Source organism: Elephas maximus, chromosome 20 (assembly GCF_024166365.1).
Source record: "Elephas maximus indicus isolate mEleMax1 chromosome 20, mEleMax1 primary haplotype, whole genome shotgun sequence".
In the NCBI taxonomy this organism is placed as follows: domain Eukaryota; kingdom Metazoa; phylum Chordata; class Mammalia; order Proboscidea; family Elephantidae; genus Elephas; species Elephas maximus.
The window spans coordinates 55,174,276-55,189,842 of NC_064838.1; the positions used below are offsets into that span (position 1 = coordinate 55,174,276).

At 38.7% G+C, this 15,567-nt stretch overlaps 1 protein-coding gene across 5 annotated transcripts in view; it reads left to right on the top strand.

Annotated features, from left to right (window-relative positions):
- DOCK3 (dedicator of cytokinesis 3) overlaps positions 1–15,567 on the top strand; it is a 547,636-nt gene that overhangs the window by 151,946 nt on the left and 380,123 nt on the right. The window lies entirely within an intron of this gene.

Consider the following 15,567-nt stretch of genomic DNA (forward strand, 5'->3'; position numbering starts at 1 on the left):
TAGCTTTTTTCATTTAGCATAATGTATTCAAGGTGTGTTCATGTTACTGCATGTATCTGAGGTTTGTTCCTCTTTATTACTGTTATTTCATTCTATGGAATTGAACCATATTTTGTTTATCTATTCAGCAATCGAATGAATTCAAATTGAAATTAAAAGGCAAGACAATATAATAAGTGAAATTTATCCTGTGGTAAAGTCATTTCAACGACAGCTAACGTAGTTTGATTCACAGGTAATGTCAAGATGCTTTATACATGGCCCATGCTGTTAAATATTCAAACAAGAAGTGATATCTCTGTTCTCACACAAATTTGTGGTGTATATATTCTCCTAGCCCAAGTTAAAGTTCCAGGAATGTTTTTCAGATCTTGTTGACAGTGCAAAGGAAATTTCCATATTTCAAATTCCATTTAACTGTGCAGTTGAGCTTCCAACTAACCTTCAGTTGAAACACTTAGTTTGCAATGTAAGCACATGTTGAATAACAAATATCAAGAGAAAAATAGAATTCTAGAAATACCTTCCATGTGATGAATAAACTCAGTTACAATCATATGCTCATGGATTGTTACCAGTATTTAGCAGTATCTGTGTGAATGGAGCCTGGTGGTGTAATGGTTAAGAGCTTGGCTGCTAACCAAAAGGTTGGCAGTTTGAATCCACCAGCTGTTCCTTGGAAACCACATGGGGCAGTTCTACTGAGTCGGAATCGACGTGATGGCAGCAGGTTTGGTTTTTTATTTTTTAATCTGTGTGAATAGAGGCAAAAAAAAGAAAGAGATACTGCTAAATACAGATATCAGTCCATCAGCCCTGCTGGTGCAGTGGGTCAAGAGCTTGGCTGCTAATCAAAAGGTCCACAGTTTGAATCCACCGGCCAGTCCTTGGAAACACTGTGGTGCGGTTCTGCTCTGTCCTTCGGGGTCACTGTGAATCGGAATTGACTCGATGGCATCGGGATTGGTTTTTAGATTATCTCTGTGAAGGGAGCCCTGATGGTGCAGTGGTAAAGAGCTCGGCTGGTAACTGAAAGGTCAGCAGTTCGAATCTATCAGGCTGCTCCTTGGAAACCCTATGGGCAATTCTCCTCTGTCCTATAGGGTTGCTGTGAGTCAGAATTGACTGGATGGCAACAGGTTTGATTTTTTTTTTTAAAGTCTTTGTGAAGAAGTCACTAGGTGGTGCTGACGGTTAACATGCTTGGCCGCTAATTGAAAGGTTGGAGATTGGGCATTTGAATCCACCCAGAGATGCCTTGGAATAAAGGCCTGGCAATCTACTTCCAAAAATTCAGCCATTGAAAACCCTTTGGAGCACAGTTCTACTCTAACACACATAGGGTCACCCAGAGTTGGAATTGACTTGACAGAAGCTGGTGTCACCTGTATGAGAAGATACTTTCAAACATAAAGTATGTAAAACCTCATTACAGATCAACATTAACAGATGAACATTTGTACTTGATGATAGGGGGCTGACCTCCTCTAACTTCACATGGGAGGAAGGAGAATCAGGATCAGCAGCCCAAGGCTGATTCCTATGATTCCTGTAAGGTAGTGGTCAGACATGCCTCCCTCTCTTTGCCATCTTTACCAATTCTGACACCAACCGTCACTCCCATGGCACTCTCTGCCTCTCTGCTGAGTTCGATAATTCATTGCAGCAGCAACACAGAAGTCACAGACGATACTCAGACGATTATGGAGGTTTATTAGGGAAGTAACAGATTACAGTTCAGGTTCAGGAATGCTCAGGATACAGATCTTCCATTTGGACAGCCTCTTCTCAGCAGTGCCCACAGGCAGGTCTCTCTGTGGCCCTCGACTGCTTAGCCTGACCTCTGCACTGCTTGGGCAAGTGTTACAAAACTCTTTTAGCTCTGCTAATAAGTGCCCAGGGACTCCCCACTCTGCCAGTGAGCCTTGTCCTGAAGGCGCTCAGCTCTAGCTCCATGGGTTGGCAAACCTAGTTCTACCAAGTACCCAGAGGCACTCTCCTCCACCAGCAAGCCTTCTGCCCAAAGGCACTTAGCTTTCCTGCTCCGTAGGCTGGGAAGCCCACTGCACCATCTCCTACCAGTCTCTCCTGCTGCTGTTTCTTTGCTGCTGCTTCCTGCTGCCTTCAGTCTGTCTCTCTTTGTCTCTTTCGGTCTCCTGGTTCCAGGAACTTATCAGCACAGGGATCCTGGTTCCAAAGGATGCACTCTGCTCCTAACTCTTCTTCCTTGGTGGTAGTGAGATCCTCTCCTCCTGTCCCTGGGATGGCTCATTTTAAGCCTAGTGGGATGGCAAAACTGACCAATTCTGTCAGTCTCACCCTTACATGGGTGCCATGAACTTTATTTGCATTATTAACAAGCCGTCCAGCTCCCTTGGTGGGTAGCAGTTACCTTATTTGTATTCTCCCACCCATTCACTTGGGTTGGAGTTAACAAGACCATGGCGAGAAAGGCCATTCAAAAGTGATCCATCACACTGCAGAAACACTAACTTTGAACACCAGTTAAGTGAAATGTTATAACCACTGCAGGAGAGAATTCTATCTTCTCATTAGTAGATCTGTATTACAAGAATTGACTCTCAGTCATTACTGTGTTATTTTTAATTTCTTCAATTAAAACGTGGAGATTTTTTTTTCTGATGTTGGTATGTGTGTTACAGGCTTGATTTTCCAGTTGGCTTGCAAAGCCTAAGGTCTTACTCTTGGGCTCTTTACAGAAAACGTTTGCTAACCCCTATTCCACTCATTCATATATATGTGTGTGTGTTTATATTAATTATAACTATTTAGAATCGTACCAGATACAAAGCAAGTACCACACTGATAATCAGCAATGATACCAGCAGCGATATTCCTATGAATAAGTACCATGCCAATAACAGCAAGTACCATAATCGGTAACTACCATGATCCACCATGATCAGTAAGCACTGTACTGATAATCAGCAATGATATCAGCAGTGATATTACTGATGCCAAATAGATCTTGGCTGAAAGCAGAGATACCAGAAAGATGTTTACCTGTGGTTTAATGACTATGCAAAGGCGTTAGTCATTTGAACAGAATGAGGGGATACTACGTGGTTTAAGATCAGGAAAGATGTGCATCGGGATTGTATCCTTTTATCATACTTATTCAGTCTGTATGCTGAGCAAAAGCTGAGAAGCTGAACTATATGAAGAAGAACGTGGCATCAGGATTGGTGAAAGACTTATTAGCCTGCAATATGCAGATGATACAGCCTTGCTTGCTGAAAGTGAAGAGGACTTTGAAGCATTTGTTGATGAAGATCAAAGACTACAGCCTTCCATATGGATTATACTTCAGCATAAAGAAAACAAAAAATCCTTGCAGGGGACATCATGTTGAACGGAGAAAAAATCGAAGTTGTCAAGGATTTCATTTTACTTGGATCCGCAGTCAACACCCGTGGGAGGAGCAGAAATCAAACCACGGATTGCATTGGGCAAATCTGCTGCCAAAAAAAAAAAAAAACCCGTTGCCATCAAATTGATTCCGACCCATAGCAACCCTATAGGACAGAATAGAATGCTCCATAGAGTTTCCATGGGGCACCCTCTGGATTCGAACTGCCAGCCTTTTGGTTAGCGACCGAAGCTCTTAGCCACTACGCCATCAGGGATTTCCGCTGCAAAAAGATCTCTTTAAAGTGTTAACAAGCAAAGTTGTCACCTTGAAGACTAAGGTGCACCCGACTCAAGCCATGGTGTTTTCATTTGCCTCATATGCATGTGAAAGTTGGACAATGAATAAGGAAGACTGAAGACGAATCGATGCCTTTGAATTATGGTGTTGGCAAAGACTGTTGAATATACCATGCACTGCCAAAAGAACGAGCAAATCTGTCTTGGAAGGAGTACAGCCAGAATGCTCATTAGAATTGAGGATGGTGAGACTTTGTCTCACATACTATGGACATGTTAGCAGGAAAGACCAGTCCCTGGAGAAGGACATCGTGCTTAGTAGAGGGTCAGTGAAAAAGAGGGCGACCCTCAATGAGATGGGTTGAGGGTGGCTGCAACAATGGGCTCAAGAATAACAAAGATCATGATGATGGCACAGGACTGGGCAGTGTTTCGTTTTGTTGTATATAGGGTCACTATAAGCCGGAGCCCATTTGACAACACCTAACAACATCAAAAAGTGAGTGTGAAGCGGTATCTCATTGCAGTTTTGATTCTCATTTCTCTGATGACTAAGAGGAATAAGCATCTTTTCATGTGTTTATTGGCTATTTGTATATCTTTTTAGGGAAATGTCTATTCAAGTCTTTTTCCCCTTTATTAATTGGGTTGTTTGTCTTCCTGTTGTTGAGTTGTAAGAGGTTTTTACATATTCTGGTTACTAGAACTTTATCAGATACATGAATTGAAAATGGTTTTTTTTTTTTCCCATTTTTTAGGTTGTCTTTTCACTTCCTTGATAATGTCATTTGATGAAATGTTTGATATATATATATATATATTTTTTTTTTCTTTGTTGTTTCTGCTTTTGGTGTTATTTATAAGAATCCACTGCCAAAACCCAGGTCTTGAACATTTACCTCTGTGGTTCCTTGTAGTTTTTTTTTTTTTTTTAATTTTTATTAAGCTTCAAGTGAACATTTACCATTCCAATCAGTCTGTCACATCTAGGTTTACATACATCTTACTCCCTTCTCCCACTTGCTCTCCCCCTGTTGAGTCAGCCCTTACAGTCTCTCGTTTCGTGCCAATTTTACCATCTTCCCTCTCTCTCTATCTTCCCATCCCCCCTCCAGTCAAGAGTTGCCAACACACTCTCCCGTGTCCACCTGATTTAATTAGCTCACTCTTCATCAGTATCCTTGTAGGAGTTTTATGGTTTTAGCTCTTTACTTAGGTCTATTTTAACTTAATTTCACTGTATGGTGTGAGGTGTAGGGGTCCAGTTTCATTCTGTTCCATTCCCATAGTTATTCCATCACCTTTTATTGATGAAACTATTCCTTCTCCATTGAATAGCTTGGCACCCTTGTCAAAAATGAATTATTCTTAGATGTATGGGATTATCTCTGGACTGTCAGTTCTATTCCATCGGTGTATATGCCTATCCTTATGCCAGTACTAAACTGTTTTGATTAATGTAGCTTTGTAAGTTTTGAAATCGGAAAGTGTGAGTCCACCAACTTTGTTCTTCTTTTTCAAGATTGTTTTGGATATTTGGAGTCCCTTGTAATTCCATATGAATTTGAGATTCTGCTTTTCCATTTGTGTGGAAAAGACCATTAGAATTTTTATAGGAATTGGATTGGATCTATAAATCACTTTGTGGTGTAATGCCATCTCTTCCAGTTCATAAATGGGAGATGTCTTTCTATTTATTTAGGTCTTCTTTGATATCTCTAAGCAATGTTTTGTAGTTTTTCCGTGTATAAGTCTTTTACCTCCTTGGTTGAATTTATTCCTAGGTATTTTATTCTTTTGGATGCTATTGTAAATGGAATTGCATTTAAAATTCTCTTTTCAGATTGTTCTTTGCTCATGTATAGAAGCACAGCCGATTTTTGTGTGTACTTGTGTCTTTGCTAAATTCGTTCATTAGCTCTGCTCATTTTTTGTTCTTTGGGCTTTCCATACGTGGGTTTATGCCATCTGCAAATAGAGATAATTTTACTTCTTTTCTCCAGTCTGAACGCTTTGTATTTCTTACGCTTTACGAATTTCTGTGACTAGTACTTCCAGTACAGTGTTGAATAGTGGTGGTGAACGTGGGCATCCTTGTCTTGTTCCTGATCTCAGGTGTAAAGCTTCAGTCTTTCACCATTGATTACAATGTTAGTTGTGGGTTTTTCATAAATTCCCTTCATAATGTTGAGGAAGTTCCCTTCTGTCCTGGTTTTCTGAGTGAAAATTATTCCTAGTTTTCTTATCATAAAAGTGTGTTGGATTTTGTAAAATGATTTTTCTCCATTGAGATGATAATTCCCCCCCCCCTTTTGTATTAATATAATGTATTGCATTCATTTTGCTATTTTGAACCACTGTTGCATTGCTGGGATAAATCTCATTTTGTGATGGTTTATAATCCTTTTAACATGCTTTTGGATTTGGTTTGCAAGTATTTTGTTGAGGGTTTTTGCATTTATATTCATAAAGGATACTGGTGTGGAGTTTTTTCCTCCTTGTAATGTCTTGGTCTGCTTTTGCTGTTGAGTTAATGGTGTCATCATAGACTAAGTTATGAAGTGTTCCCTTCTATTCTATTTTCTGGAGGAGTTTGAGAAGGATTGGCATTAATTCTTCTTTGACTAATTTTTAAAATTCACCGGTGAAACCTTCAGATCCTGGGTTTTTCTTTGAGAAGTTTTTGATTACTGATTTAATCTTTTTACTTGCTCTATATAGTTTGTTCAGATTTTCTATTTTTTCATGAGTGAGTTTTGGTAATTTGCGTGTTTCTGGACATTTGTCTATTTCACCTAGGTTATCTAATTTGTTAGGGTAGAATTATTCATGGTTTCTTATAATTCTCTTTATTCCTGTAAAGTAAGTGATAATATCCCCACTCTCATTTCTGATATTAGTTATTTGTATCTTCTCACTTTTTTTGTTAATCAGTTTAACTAAAGATTTGTCAATTTTATTGGTATTTTCGAAGAACTGGGTTACTGGGTTTAATCTTTATTCTTGTATTCCTTATGTTAGCTTTGGGTTTAGTTTGCCCATCTTTTTCTAGTTCCTGAATGTGGAAACCTAGCTTTTGGATTTGGGATCTTTTCTCTTTTAATATTGGCATTTGCAGCTATAAATTTCCCTCTGAGATCTGATTAGATTTCAGTGTATTCCATAAGTTTTGGTATGTTGTATTTTCATTTTCATTTATCTCAAGTTATTTTCTAATTTTCCTTGTGAATTCTTCTTTCACCCATTGGTTGTTTAAGACTGTGTTGTTTAATTTTCAGATATTTGTCAATTCTTTAGTTTTCCTTCTGTTACTGATTTCTACTTTCATCCCATTGTGGTTAGAGAAGATACTTTGTATAATTTCGGTCTTTTGAAATTAAGTTTTAATTTCAAAATTTGTTGCCTAATATATGCTCTTACCTGGAGAATATTCCATGTGCACTTGAGAAGAATGTGTATTCTTCTGTTTTTATGTCAGTCAGTTGTGTTTAGTTAGTTTTTAGTGTCAAGTACTCTACTCCCTCATTGTGATCTCCTGTCTAGATGTTCTCCCCATTATTGGAAGCGGGGTGTTCTGCAGTTATTGTTGTAGAATTTTCTATTTCTTCAATTCAGTTAACATTTCTTATATTTTGGGGTTCTGTTGTTTAATGCATATATGTTTATAATTGTTCTTGATGAATTGACCCTTTTATCAATATGTAATGTCCTTCTATGTCTCCTATTATAGTTTAGTTACTTAAAGTCTATTTTATCTGATATTGGTATAGCCACCCCAACACTTTCAGTTACTATTTGCATGGGATATCTTTTTCTAGCCTTTTACTTTAAATGTATTTGTGTCTTTGGAGATAAAGTGAGTCTCTTGTAGATAGCATGTAGTTGGACCAAGGTTTGTTTGTTTTAATGTTTTAGTTCTGCCATTCTTTGGGTTGGAGAGTTGAATTCATTTATAGTTAAAAGTAATTATTGATAAGGAAGGATTTAATTTTGACCTTTTCCTATTTGTTTTCTTTATGTATTATACCTTTTTTGTTCCTCATTTATTCCTTAATGCCATCTTTTGTATTTGGTTGATTTTTTATAGTGTATCATTTTGATTCCTTACTCATTTCCTTTTGTGTATATTTTTGAGATATTTTCTGAAATTTACAGCAATCTGATTTAAATTGATACCAGTTTAGGTTTAATTCAAACATTCCATTCATATACAGCTCTGTACTTCCTCCTTTTGATATTATTTTCATAAATTGCATCTTTATTGTGTGCCCATTAACATAGATTTGTAATTATTGTTTTATGCATTTATCTTTTAAATCATCTAGGAAATAAAAAAAGGATTAAAACCCTAAAATACAGCAATAGTGGATTTTATAATTTACCTAAGAGGTTACATTTAACAGAGTTGCTTTTCTTTATATGGCTTTGAGTTATGGTATATAGTGTTCTTTTTCACTTTAGCCTGAAGTACTCCCTTTAATGTTTCTTTTAGGGCAGGTGTACTTCAAATGAACTCCCTCATCTTTTGTTTATCTGGGATTATCTTAATTTTTCCTTCATTTTTGGAAGACAGTTTTGCTGTATGTAGAATCCTTGGTTGACAGTTTTTGTCTTTCAGCCTTTAAAAATGACATCCCACTCTCTCTGGTCTTAATGGTTTCTGATGAGAAGTTGGCTGTTAATCTTACTGAGGATCTCTTGTGTGTGATAGGTCACTTGTCTCTTGTGGCTTTCAAGCCTTTTCTTTTTGTCCTTGTCTTTCAACAATTTGAATATAGTGTGTTTTAGTGTGAGTCTTTGTGAACTTACCCTTCTTGGTATTCATTGAGCTTCTTGGATGTGTAGATTTGTGTCCTTTGTCACATTTGGGAAGTTTTCAGCTATTATTTTTTCAAATATTCTTTTTGTCACTTTCAACCCTCTTTATCTGGGGCTATCAATATGTCTGTTGATATACTTGATTATATCCCCCAGGTCTTTTAGGCTCTTTCATTTTTCTTCATTATTTTTTTCTTTCTGCTCAGTAGGAAAATTTCAATTCACCCAGTTTCAGGTTGGATGATGCTTTTTTCTGCCTGTTCAAATCTGCTATTGAAACCCTGTAGTGGGTTTTTCATTTTAGTTATTGTAGTTTTCAACTCCAGAATTTCTGTTTGGTTTGTTTTTATAATTTCTGTGTCTTTGCTGTTATTCTGTATTTGTTCACGCACCGTTTTTTAAAAATTCCTTTAGCTTTTTATCCATGATTTCATTGAGCTCTTTCTGGGTTTTTAAGTGGTTTAAGAGGATCTGTGGTGATACAGTGGTTAAAGTACTTGGCTGCTAACCAGGAAGTCGATGGTTCAAACCCACCAGCCGCTCAGCAGGAGAAAGACATGGCAGTCTGCTTCTGTAAAGATTTACAGTCTTGAAAACCCTATGGGGAAGTTCTACTATGTCCTGTAGGGTTGCTGTAAGAATTGACTCAATGGCAGTGAGTTTGATTTTTTAGATTGAAGTAGTTTAAAGTCTTTGTCTAGTAAGTCCAACATCTCTGCTTTTTCAGGAACACAGTTTCTGTTAGTTTCTTCTGTGAATGGGGCATACTTGCATTTTTGGATGGCTTTTTTTTTTCTTGAAAATTGAACGTTTTGTGGTAATCAGATTCTTCCCCATCCTTGGGGTTAATTTTTGTTGCTTGCTGTAGACTGTAGTTTGTTTAGTGATTTTTCTAAGCTATTTTAGTAACGTCTGTATGTTTTGTCATACTTCGTCTCTGAAGTCTTTGTTCCTTTAGCTTGTGTTCAGCTAGTGTTTTGATGGAGCTTTCATTGAACACCAGGAGAGAGAGAGAGAGAGAGGAAAGAAAAAAATCAACCTCTCATCTTTGCATATTGCCTCTGTGCTGAGGATCTCCTTCAAAGCTTAGTCATGCCAATACAGCTCTGATTTTCCTTTACTTTCTGCTTGCACTGAGCCTAGAGATCCACCAGAGATGAAAGCTTAGGGTCTTCTCAGAAATTTTTGAGCATATTTCCTGCCCTGGGCATGTACTTAGCTTTCTAAATTTCCCAGTATTCGTGGATGCTTTTGAATGACCTAATGTCCTAAGGAAACACTCTGTCCAGCTTTTTCTTTTAGGCTTTTGGCACTCTGTTTTTGCCTTAACTGTAATTTTTCCTTCAGGTGGCATCATGTTGTTCATTTGTTGTTCATTTACCTCACAATGATTACAAGGAAGCCTACCATTTTCCCTCCCTTAGTGAGTTCTGAGTTAGGTAAAACAGAGGCAAGCGCCTTGTGTCAGTCCTTTAGGTAGTCACTGACAGGTTAGAACAGGTGAACCCAATTCTTTGAGAATACGGTCTGCTGTACTTTCTTTTCAACCAGGGTCTCACACTGGGAATATGCACTGCTTTCATCAAGACTGACACCAAGCAAAGGAGAGGAGGGTGGGACAAAAACCAGTAAAAAACTCCAAGGCTTTCTTCATTAAAAAAAAAATTGCTTTTATTATTTTTTTTCAGGGTTCATTTGGTTTATGTTGACTGGCTTTTCACTGTCCTGATAATGTTGATTCTGACAGTTTTTACTTGATTTTTCTGTGTTGCTGGGGAAGGATAGTGTGGTGTGACAGATCGCTTTTGTGTGGCCTTTCTTGCTATGGTCTTGTAACTCCCACTGAAGTTATTGGGTGGAACTGTGCAAATAAGGTAATTGTGGTCCACCAAGGGGATTGGTCAGTTTTCAATCCCACCAGGCTTAAAGCGAGCCATCCCAGAGGTGGAAAGAGAGGTTCTTAACACTACCAAGGAAGAAGAGTCAGGAGCAGAATATGTCCTTTGGACCTGGGACCCCTGTGCTGAGAAGCTCCTGTAACCAGTAGACTGAGAGAGAGAGAGCCATAACACTTAAGATGGTGAGATGCAGTGGCAGAGAAAGAGCAGCAGGAGAGACTGGCAGGAGACTTCCTGGCAGGCTTCCTGGACCACTGAAAGACAAAGCTGGATGCCTTTGGGCAGGAGGCTTGCTGGTAGAGTAGGGTGCCTCCGGGCACTTGGTGGACGTAGGTTTGCTGATCCACAGAGCTAGAGCTGAGTGTCAGGAGGCTTACTGGCAGAGTGGGGTGCCTTTGGGCACTTATTGGCAGAGCTAAAATAGCTATGTAACACTTGCCCAAGGAGGGCAGAGGCTGAGAGCCAGAGAGGCGTGCCTGCAAGAACAGCTGAGAAGACCACTGTCCTGATGGAAGAACTGTATCCTGAGTGTTCTTGAACCCAAATTCTAACCAGTTCCTTCTGTAATAACTCCATAATCATGAGTATTGTCTGTGAGTTCTTTGTGGCCATTGCAATGAATTATCAAACCTGGCAGAAAAGTAGAGAGTGCTATGGGAGGTATAGTTGGCATCAGAATTGGTAAAAATAGCGGAGGAAGGAGGCATAGGTGACCTCCACCTGTAGGAATTGGCCTTGGGCTGTTGGTCTTGATTCTGTCTTCCCCATGTGAAGTTAGAGGAGGTCGGTTGCTGCCGCTATGTCATTTTTACAGACAGACCATTGGGGCTACCTATTCTGCCATTTTTTGCTGATGTCTCAGAGAGGGTTTTAATGTAGAAAAATAGTTACGAAGGTGCTGGGGCAGGGATCAGGGTGGGTGAAGTAGGAAATGAAGAAGGCACCATTATTCAGTTATCACGTAGCTGATGCTGGGAAGGTTTACTTACCCTTGCTGCACATGAACAGGAATCACATCATCTGTTGTTGTTGGTGTGGATTATGTTGCATGAGCCTGCAGTCACTTGCTGCTATGGCAGGAGCCAGAAGTAGAATGACTTCCCTTTTTCTCCTGCTTTCTTACCTCCTGCATCTAGGATTCAACTGACAAGAAGCCTGGGAACTATTTTTGGCTTCCAGTCTTGTGTGATAGAAAGGCACCATGGAAGACCAAGAATGAGACCAAGTTTCTATATACAGTATATGGCGTGGAAGGGAATAATGTATGAAAGACAAGACTAGAACTGCTTCCTGCACTCTAAATTTGTCCTTTTGTATTTATTGGTATGGGGTTAATGTTTGTTCTTAGGTCATTTTATGCTTAGTTTTCCTAATTCAGTTTAAAGTTCTTTATGTACATTAGTTGTCTTTATGTTGTTTCTTAAATTTTCTTGTACAACACAGTTATGGTGGTTTAACTATAGTGTGCCTTCCCGGTTTGACAGGAATGACTGTCATATCTTGCTAGACTATTAATTACCCTAAGGGGTGGTCTGACTCACCTTTGTGTCCTCAGCATTCACCACTTAACAATAAATGTTTTTTGATGTGAATGATTTCTTCCGGATTATTCAAAATTGTTTGTAGTTTTCAGAATACAAATCTTGCACATACTTTGTTACATTTACATTGAATTATTTTATATTTTTGATGCTGTTGTAAGGACATCGCTTTTTTTTATTTCAACTTTTTAATTGTTCATTGCTGGTATATAGACATTTTTGTATATTGGTCCTGTGTCTTGCAACCTTGTTAAGCTCATTTGTTCTAGTAGATTGTTTGGGATTTTCTGCCTACACAGTTATGTCATCTGTGAAGGGAGACAATTTTATATCTTCCTTTTCAATTGCTATGCCAGTTATTTCTTTTTTTCTGCCTGTGTTTTTTTTTTTTTTTAGTGTCCTGGAGTCTGCAGTGCAAGGGTGAATAAGAGTGTACAGAGTAAGAGAGGCTAATCTTGCCTGGAATATGCCTTTAATGCCCAGGCAGGCAGTTAATAACTTTGCCTTAGCCTTCACTTCCTCTTTGTGACAAGACTGAATCTCAGCCAGAGACAAGAGCCTTAAGGCCTCATCGATTTTTCCCGGGCGTGCACATATAGCCTTTGCATGCATGGTCCCATTAACCAGATTTTTCTTTTGAAGCTTTTTGTCAAGTTTTTATCTGATCCAACTGTTAACACTACCATAGGCAGGTATCATGTCAAACAGTTGTCACTGATTGTTTTTGACACATATCCCAGGCAAAATGCTGTTTATATTTGGTGATGTCTGAGAGAAGCTGTGAGAGTTGGATTTTCCAGGGGACTACCAGACAGGTCAAATAACGACAGCTATCTAGGAATTGGTCTTTGGAGGAGCTCCAGCCCCAGTCTGCCCTCTTCAGAGCCCACTACTCTGGTGATTTTCACCATAATTGCAGGGTCATTGGTTTTTAAGGCTAACATGGGGTTTGAAGAAGGGGATGAGACTAGGGCAAAATAAAATGCCAAAAAGATCAGTATTCTTACTGATATTCAGCTCTTTTTCTTTTAATTTTTATTGTGCTTTAAGTGAAACTTTACAAATCAAGTCAGTCTCTCATACAAAAATCTATATAAACCTTGATATATACTCCTGGTTGCTCTCCCTGTAATGAGACAGCATACTTCTACTCCTCCACCCTGTATTTCTGTGTCCATTCACCCAGCTCCTGACCCCCTCTGCCTTCTCACCTCCCTTCCATACAGGAGCTGTCCACATAGTCTCATGTGTCTACTTGATCCAAGAAGCTCACTCCTCACCAGTATCATTTTTTATCTTATAGTCCAGTCCAATCCCTGTCTGAAGAGTTGGCTTTGGGAATGGTTCCTGTCTTGGGCTAACAGAAGGTCTGGGGACTATGACTTCAGGGTCCTTCTAGTCTCAGTCAGACCATTAAGTCTGGTCTTTTTATGAGAATTTGAGGTCTACATCCCACTGCTCCCCGGCTCCTTCAGGGATTCCCTGTTGTGTTCCCTGTCAGGGCAGTCATCGGTTGTAGCTGGGTACCATCTAGTTCTTCTGGTCTCAGGCTGATGTAGTCTATGATTTATGTGGCCCTTTCTGTCTCGGGCTCATAATTACCTTATGTCTTTGGTGTTCTTCATTCTCCTTTGCTCCAGGTGGGTTAAGACCAGTTAGTGGATCTTAGATGGCTGCTTGTTAACGTTTAAGACCCCAGGTGCCACTCTCCAGAGTGTTTTCTTATTAGATTTTATTATGCCAGTTGACTTACATGTCCTCTGAAACATGGCCCCCAACCCCCCGTCCCTACTATGCTGGCCTTTGAAGCATTTGATTTGTTCAAGAAACTTCTTTGCTTTTGGCTTAGTCCGGTTGTGCTGACTTCTCTTGTATTGTGTGTTGTCATTCCCTTCACCTAAAATAGTTCTTGTCTACTCTCTAATTAGTGAATACCCGTCTCCCTCCCTCCCTCTCTACCCTTGTAACCATCAAAGAATATTTTCTTCTCTGTTTAAACTGTTTCTTGAGTTCTTATAATAATGGTCTCATACAATATTTCTCCTTTTGCAACTAATTTCACTCAATATAATGCCTTCCAGATTCCTCCATGTTATGAAATGTTTCACGGATTCATCATTGTTCTTTATCGATGGGTAGTATTCCATTGTGTGAATATTCCACAATTCATTTATCGCTTCATCCCTTGATGGGCACCTTGGTTGCTTCCATCTTTTTGCTATTGTAAACAGTGCTGCAGTGAACATGGGTGTGCATATATCTGTTTGTGTAAAGGCTCTTATTTCTCTAGGATATATTCCAAGGAGTGGGATTGCTGGATCGCATGGTAGTTCTATTTCTAGTTTTTCAAGGAAACACCAAATCGATTTCCAAAGTGGTTGTACCATTTGACATTCCCACCAGCAGTGTATGTGTTCCCAGTGTCTCCACAACCTCTCCAACATTTATTATTTGGTGTTTTTTGGATTAATGCCAGCCTTGTTGAAGTGAGATGGAATCTCATGGTAGTTTTGATATGTATTTCTCTAATGGTTAATGATAGTGAGCATTTCCTCATGTGTCTGTTAGCTATATGAATGTCTTCTTTAGTGAAGCACCGAATCATATCCTTTGCCCATTTTTTAATTGGGTTATTTGTCTTTCTGTAGTTGAGTTTTTGCAGTAGCATGTAGACTTTAGAGATCAGACGCTGATCGGAAATGTCATAGCTAAAAACTTTACGCCAGTCTGTAGGTAATCTTTTTACTCTTTTGGTGAAATCTTTGGATGAGCATAGGTGTTTGGTTTTTAGGAGCTCCCAGTTATCTAGTTTCTCTTCTGGTGTTTGTGCATTGCTTGTAATGTTTTGTATACTGTTTATGCCATGTATTAGGGCTCCTGGCATTGTCCCTATAGTTTCTTCCATGATCTTTATCATTTTAGTTTTTATACTTGGCTCTTTCAGCTCTTCTTCATAATAAACTGTCTTTGGATTGTTGCAAGCATTTGGTTAATTTTCCAAGTTCTAAAAAAGCTGCTCTCAACAATTTTTGTCAGTGTTCACATTGTTTTAATGGAGAAGAAGCTTTTTAGATGCTCTTATTCCTGCATACTTGCTGCTGTCACTCTCTAATCTGTTTTTCAAGGTACTCTAAGCTATGGCTTGATAAGAGTATCCCCTCTTTTTCATAAATGAAGAAATTGAGATTCTCAAGGTATAAATTAAGTTATTCAAATTTATGATATCAGCTGTTGGACTAAACAGAAGCAGGGATATTTCTGCTTTTATTGTTTTTTTTTATTTCAAGGGAGAAAACAGATTATTTCTCATAGGTTTGTTGTGAGATTTAAAGGAGTTAATATATGGAGTGAGTATAGAATATTAAGCTCTCAATTACTATTAGCTAATATTAACAGCCTCTTTTTCATCTTTATTTTCTTTGCCCTCTTACGTCAAGCAAAAGTCTGGTTTCCCCTTCTCCCTTTTATAGCCTCTTCTACTTAACCCCCCAAGCAGAAAAACTATAGCAAAACTCTAAAAATTATAGATTATAATTGAGAAAAGTTGGCAATAAAATTTGGTATCTCTGAAAATTATTTTTATCGTGTTAATAATAGAAACTTCTTTATTGAAGTATATCAATGTGAAAGGAAATAAACGA